General features: G+C 42.1%; 1 pseudogene; it reads right to left on the reverse strand.

Annotated features, from left to right (window-relative positions):
• Positions 1–224: 224 nt before the first annotated feature.
• Positions 225–1450, reverse strand: LOC107153432 (annotated as a pseudogene).
• Positions 1451–7469: the final 6019 nt, after the last annotated feature.

Below are 7469 nucleotides of genomic sequence, written 5' to 3' on the forward strand. Positions count from 1 at the left end.
CACTAGGGTGAGTGGAATTTCATACCAGAGGGCAGGGTGAGAGAGAGCGTGGAAATCTACTAAGAGGAGCACAGTTAGGTATCAAGAATGGAGGAATAGGAGTTTGACTGCATGTTGTCTTAGCAGGTTTTCTATTACCATATCAGAAAAACAGAGAGTAGGTAATTTGTATATTTGTTTTCTATTGTTTTGTTTTTATTCACAAAGAAAAAGCTCCAGTTCATTTTTAAATATTTTTGAAAAGTTCCTGACATTACAGAACTAAACTGAAATGTATTAATATTCCACTCTCCCATTTCCATGACAAACAGAAAAATTCATGAGCAAACAAAGCAAGGGAAAAGCTTTTAGAACTAAATACGGATCTCAGCATTAACAACCGAACAGAGAAAGGAATTAAAATCCTTTAATTTAAAAAATCACAAGTAAATGATAAAGTAAGTAGAAACTGAAAATTTACAAGCTTTTTAAAACTTGGAATCGTTAACTGTTCAGAAACTACACAGGTGGATGATGGGTGGTGGTGAATGGCAGAAAGGGATTATGGATGGGTCTGCATGGTTCTAGTCTGATATTGATTTAATCTTGTGCCAGGTTAATGTGCAGCAGATCTAGTGATGATGACCTCCTATCAATAGATCCTTCCACTGGTTTGCAGTTTTGATCTGTGCCCCAGACATCTGACAGATCTCATTGATTCTGCTGCTTTGATGCCTAATAATGTAGCCAATCAAATTGTTTGGAATGGTTAGTTCATGAGAAGTAGTCTGAGCAGATGCATCCATCCAAACCTGCACTGAATCCAGTGTTGCCGTGCATCATAGGAAAATGAGACTGTTGTATTGCCAAATGGTGCCATTTGGTCAAGTCTGGCTATGGAATGGCATACTGTCCTTGAATGATATAGGCCGCTATGGGTGGTCCCTCCAGGTCAGGATTGAGACACATGGTCCTGGAGATGTGGGGAAAGCTCACACTGTGGATGCCTGCTCATCTGCAGAAATGATTGAAAAACTTGATGGCTTGGGCCAGTATGAGATGGTCATACCCTTCAGAGAAGGACACCAACATGACCATACAAATCCATTTGACATATTTATTCATGCATTGTGGAATGCCAGCAACAATGATGTTTGCTCAGTTAAATTGGAGGGCATATGTCCTGCCAGCTGGACTTGAGCTCCTATACTCTGTCTCTCTTTGATCTTGCAACTACCTTTTACAATAAGAGACCTACACTGAGTAGCAGGGACCACCAGCCTTAGGGTGATGGGGCAAGTCTACTGGCAGCTGTGCTGTTGGTCATAGAACTGCTGATGTCCTCTTCCAGTTAGTCAATGATCATAGCAAAGGCTTTGAAGATGGTACTAGTGGGTCCAGCCACAGTGATAAATTTCTCAGGACGATTTCCTTCTGAGATGTTTATACATGTACCATTCTCCTTACACATGTTTTTTTAAAAATTGTTTTAATTAGTTATACATGACAGTAGAATGCATTTGATATATCATATGCACTTTGATATGTCATACATAGATGGGAAATAATTTCTCATTTTTCTGAGTGTACATGTTACAGAATTATATTGGTCAAGCAGTCACATATATACATACAGTAATAATGTCTGTTTCATTCTACTATCTTTCCTAGCCCCATGTTTCCTATCCCCATATCTTTCCTTCCCCTACCTTCCCATCACTTCTCTCTACCTAATCTAAGATAACACTATTCTTCTTTAGTGCCCTCTGCCTTATTGTGAATTAGCATCTGCATATTAGAGAAAACATTTGGCCTTTGGTTTTGTGGGATTGGCTTATTTTCCTTAGCATGATATTCTCCAACTCTAACCATTTACTGACAAATGCCCATAATTTCATTCTTCTTCAAAGCTGAGTAGTGTTACATTGAAATATATATATATATATATATATATATATATATATATATATATATATCACATTTTCTTTATTCATTCATCTATTGAGGGACACCTAGGTTGGTTCCATAGTCTAGCTATTGTGAATTGAGCTGCTATAAAAATCAATGTGGCTATATCACTATAGTATGCTGATTTTAAATCTTTTGGGTATAAACCAAGGAGTGGGATAGCTGGGTCAAATTGGTGGTTTCATTCCCAATTTTATAAGGAATCTCCATACTGCTTTCCATTGTGGTTGCACCAATTTGCAGTCCCACCAGCAATGTATGAGTGTGTCTTTTTCACCACACTCTCGTCAACATTTATTGTTGGCTGTATTTTTGATGATTGCCATTCCGACAGGAATGAGATATTTGGTTTTTTTTGTGTGTAAGGTTTTTTTCCATTCTTTATATAGCCTAGAGATTAATGCTTTATTGGAGCTGGATGGGTAAAGATTTTCTCCCAATCTGTAGGCTCTATCCTCACTTTATTGTTTCCTTTGCTGAGAAAAAGCTTTTTAATTTGAATCAATCTCATTTATTAGTTATTGATTTTACTTCTTGTGCTTTAGAAGTCATGTTAAGGAAGTCAGATCCTAGGCTGATGTGGTGAAGATGTGGGCCTATTTTTTCTTCTACTAGGAGCAGAGTCTCTGTTCTACCTAAGTCTTTGACCCACTTTGAGTTGATTTTTGTGCAGGATGAGAGAGGTTTTTTGCTACATATGGATTTCCAATTTTGCCAGTACCATTTATTGAATAGAATATCTTTTCTCCAGTGAATATTTTTGGTACCTCTGTCTAGTATGACATAACCATATTTATGTGGGTTTGTCTCTGTGTCCTCTATTCTGTATCATTGTTCTACATGTCTAACCCAAAAAACCCTAACACCAAAAAAACAAATAACCAAATCAATCAATGGGCAAGGAACTGAACAGACACTTCACAGAAGAAGAAACACAATTGATCAACTAATACATGAGAAAGTGTTCAACATCTCGAGCAATCAGAGAATCACAAAGCAAAACTACTCTAAGATTTTATCTCACTCCTTACACGTGTTTTTAACTGATTCTCCTTTCTTTCAGATAATATTTCCAACTTCCTTTTCATACATAAGTAGCCAAATGGCAACAGTGACATTTGATCCACCTTCAAGGACACCAGTGTCCCATATTGAGCAGCGTTATAGGGAGCTGGACTTTGAGTGGTCAAGACTTTGGCAATTGGTAGAGGTAAAAGCCAGAAACTGCTGGTCTAAGGTGACTGAAGGGAAAAGGTAAGCAGGAGGGAAGGGGAAGGATGAGAAGCTTGGGAAGGAACAATAGGGGCAGGTGGGAAGGTGAGGGGAGCCCCCATACAAATGGTTGGAGGAAGAAGGAGGACATAGCTCACCAGTGTGTGGAAGGTGGATGGGCTGGAGACGGTGCAGATTGCACTGCTCTGGTTGGGATGGGCTGGAGACGGTGCAGATTGCACTGCTCTGGTTGGTTGCTACCTCTGCTGGTCTGGGTGAGACTGCAATATATATATATATATATATATATATATTTAGTTTACAGTTGCAGAGGCTGGAAATTCAAAATCAGGCAATTTCATCTGCTTGACTCATGCTGCTTCATGCATGGCAGAAAACAGAAGGACAAGTGGGTGAAAAGAGGAGGGGATGAGAGAGTCAGCTGCTTTGTAACATCCTAATCTTGCAAAAAGAAGCCACTCTTAGGGAAACTGCATTAGTTCTTTCAAAGGGGCAGAGTTCCCATGATCCAAACCACCTTTTAATACCTTTACAATGCCAATTAAATTTCACTATGCATTATGGTAGGAAGAAACCTCATTCAAACCATGGCAGATATTACACAGGAGTGAGTGGGTTCTCAATAAACTCATTTAGTAGGGGTCTTTGCTGTAAATTGGGTTGGACATGCCAAGAATGGGGCCAAGGACAAGGTAGAGTTGAACAGAGGGCACAGAGAAGCCTATTTAAAGTTTGGTTAAGGAGGGAGTCATTATTCTTCCCACCCCAAGAAGAGAAAGGCTCTCCTGGGGTACAGATTGGACATGGGGACAGAGGGAAGAATTGATTGTGAATGCAGATAACACTCAGGTTCCCAAGCATGCAAAACAGTCCATGGATTAGAAGAAAGGTTTGAAAGAGGTAGCAGAGAAAAGCTGGGCCCCAGGGATACTAGTATGTAGTTCAACTGAGGTGGGTTGGATGGATGGGTTTATGTGGGTGGGTGACAGTGTCCCTCCAATTTCCAGCTGTGAGACTCCAGTGAATTGTAAGCACTTCAAGAGAGAGAGAGAGAGAGAGAGAGAGAGAGAGAGAGAGAGAGAGAAGCAATGGATAAGGCCAGAGCCCTGGAAAGGGACTGCAGAGGGCTATGTCAGAAACAGAAGAGAATAAGGTATTGATCCACAAGGTGAAAGATGAGGGCTATACCAGACCATAGGAGTCTCTCTAGGGGCCTGAAAACTTGATTGAGGTATTTGGGGGGATAGTGGCAAGCCCTCAGGAATTTTGAGAGTTGGGCTAGAGACAGAGATTCCTGAGCTGCAGTTGTTGAAACTCAGTCCTTGGTCAGACCCCCCAGGTGGGCTTAGCCCAATGGGGCTTGGCTTACCCCACTGTGGTCCTGGAGAGTGATAACCAGCTGTCAGGAAGGTGGCCAAGGCCTGACTCCACTTCTTCTTTATGAAAAAGGCACATTCTTTTTCTTGGACTGGTCATCCTGTGGCATCAGTGTGGATGAATGCTTCACTTTTAAAATCTGTGTTTGAAAAAGGCAAAGTTTCATGACATTTCTGCCCAGGTATTCCATTTCTGGGACCCCAGCCAAGGTAAATAATATTAAACAGAAAACAAGCTTTGTGCACAAAGATGTTTATTGCAGTGGTACTTATTTTAGCGCAAAATTGCAAACAATCTAATGGTCCCACCATAGGGAATAAGGATTAAGTACATTCTTTCATAATCCACTCTGAAGTATTTATTCAACCATTAAAAGTGATGCTTACAAATTCCATAACATGGAGAGTATTTAAACTGAATGAAAATGTGGGGGAACAGTATAGCATTTAGTGTATGAATTTATAGTCATCCCTCAAGTATCCCTGGGAGATTAGTTCTAGGACCCCCATATAGATTCTAAAGTCCATGGTGCTTACTTCTCATAAAAAGTGGTAGTATTTGCATATAACCTACACAATCCTCTCATATGCTTTAAATCATCTCTTGATTACTTATAATACCTAGTGCAATGTAAATGCTACAAAAATAGTTGTTACACTGTATCATTTAGGGAATAAAGTCAGGGAAAAGTCTGTACCTGTTCAGAACAGACACAACTTTAAAAATATTTTTAATTCAAGGTTGGTTGAATCTGTGGATTTAGAACCTATGGATTCAGAGGGGTGACTGTGTACAAGAAAAGAATACATTTTAGTATCTTCAAATTGCCATAGCGTTAGATAATCCTCTGGTAGCCAGAAAGCCCAGCTCTCACAAACACCCTCAGCCCAGAAGATTCTCTATCAGGTAGCATTGCTGCATGTGTTGTGTCAGTGTGCTTGTCATTTAAATCCTGGGTGGCTGGAACAGATGCTTATACCAAGTAACCCTGATAGGCTCCATTAGTTAGAATGGGCTAGGCTGTGTGGCAGTAGCAACTGATTATTCAATTTCAGTGGCTTCCAACTGCACAGGTGTATTCCTCTCTCAGGTTACATGTCCGCAGTGGGTCAAGCATCCAGGGACTCTGTTCTTTACTGTCCTCACCAGAATGCAATCTGCTGGACTTGAAGTGTTTGGGTTCCCTTGCAGATTGAAGAAGTGCAGGGGATATGGAAGGACTCTCACTCACAAATCCAAGAAGTAACTCACATCCCTTGTCCTCAGACCCCTTAGATAGAAATAGTCACATGGCCTCTCTGGGTTGGAAAGGAGAGGTGAACTGGCCATCATGGAGAAGCAGTATTTCCTTGGATACTGTCAATCGGAGGTTACTCTCAGCTGCTAAAGAGCCCACAATACATGGTCATGTGGTCTGCTTTGCAAGTGTGGTTGCTTGCTTTTTCCCAGACCAGAAGGAGAGCTTCTGTTTGATTCTCCTTTAAGAGTTTACCTGATGAGATCAGGCCCACCCTGGATAAACTCCTTTTTTATTAACTCAGAGCTAACAAATTAAGAACCTATATCTTCACAGTCACGTTTATCAGATAATGCAAAGTAATCACAGGAGTGACATAGCCTCATATTTTGGGTTCCCTCTACATTCTGGGAAATAGATTATGCAAACATATAAGCCCAGGAGCAAAAATCTCAGGGCCAAATTTAGAATCTGTGCTCCTTCCTCATAATCATCAGATTCAATACATAGTCCTCCAAACAGGGCACACTAAGCTGTCCTTGGTTGTTGTAAGGAGCCACATTGTCCTAGAAGAGTTATTTCTTACCGAAGGTCCTTGATCAGAACAAGGACACTTCAGGAGGTCTCAAGATAGAGGACCAACACAGACAGGAGACAGACTTCCAATTCATAGGGTCCGTTTTCCCTTCCTTGTGTGGCTTCTGAAGGAAGTGGAGGGAGATCCAGGTCAGCCCAGGAAAGTGAACAGCCCACAGATCAGGTTGAAGTGCCCCACAGAGGGCCAGTAGACCTTGGACCCTCAGGTAAGCTACACTCATATATTCTTCTCACCCGGGAGAGGAAAGTAAGTTAGGGGACTGGGAAGTGATAGCAGATATGTGTGGGACCTTGGTAGATGATGTATAGGATGTCAGAGAGCTCCTGCCTTTTTGGAAATAGACTCTTGGCCTCTGTCCACTTGGCCATTTCTCAAGGCATCCTCTTCACCCTCCCTTCTGCACAGGGTTCGGAGTCCAGTCAGTGGCCAGATTTCTGTCCTCAGACAGCAAGCCCATAACCAGGGGAACCTGAAAGTCAGCTCTGAGTCTCAGGGACTGTTCTAGAGTTGGACCCAGGGCCTTGAATTCTAGTCCTGCAGTTTTGCTCACGGTTAGCCTTGGGCAAGTCACTGAACCTGGCCAAGGTTCAGTTTTCCCCTAGGTACATGAAGGTGGATGCAAGATGGAGGGATGTCCTTTAGAGGAGCAAGTGTTCTGAACTCCCAGGTTCTGTTGGTGTGCTCCACACGCCATTTACTTCTGGAGATGATGATGCAGATCTACGTGGTGGTGGCCTGCTTGGCTGTGCTCAGGAGGAGCCGTCGCAGAGATTGCTTGGAGCTGACTGGATGCTTCTCCCCAACCCCTGCCTGCTCATATCCACATTCTTCAACATTCACAGTCACTACAGCCTTCACTACCCTGAGCCAAGGAAGTCAAACATGGCCACATGGCCAGCAGGCCACCTGGCCATAACAAACCCAGGACTAGAGCCACATATCTGGTCCCTGGGCATCTGTTGCCATCACTATTGCAGATAACAGGGGAATAAGATCATAGGGTTCATGGGGCCCACTAGGAAAGTAGCGTGTTGAGTTCCTCATACCTAAATGTCAGTTCTCACCCCACTGCTAGTC

The sequence above is a fragment of the Marmota marmota genome, unplaced genomic scaffold (assembly GCF_001458135.2).
Source record: "Marmota marmota marmota unplaced genomic scaffold, marMar, whole genome shotgun sequence".
NCBI classification, from domain to species: Eukaryota; Metazoa; Chordata; class Mammalia; order Rodentia; family Sciuridae; genus Marmota; species Marmota marmota.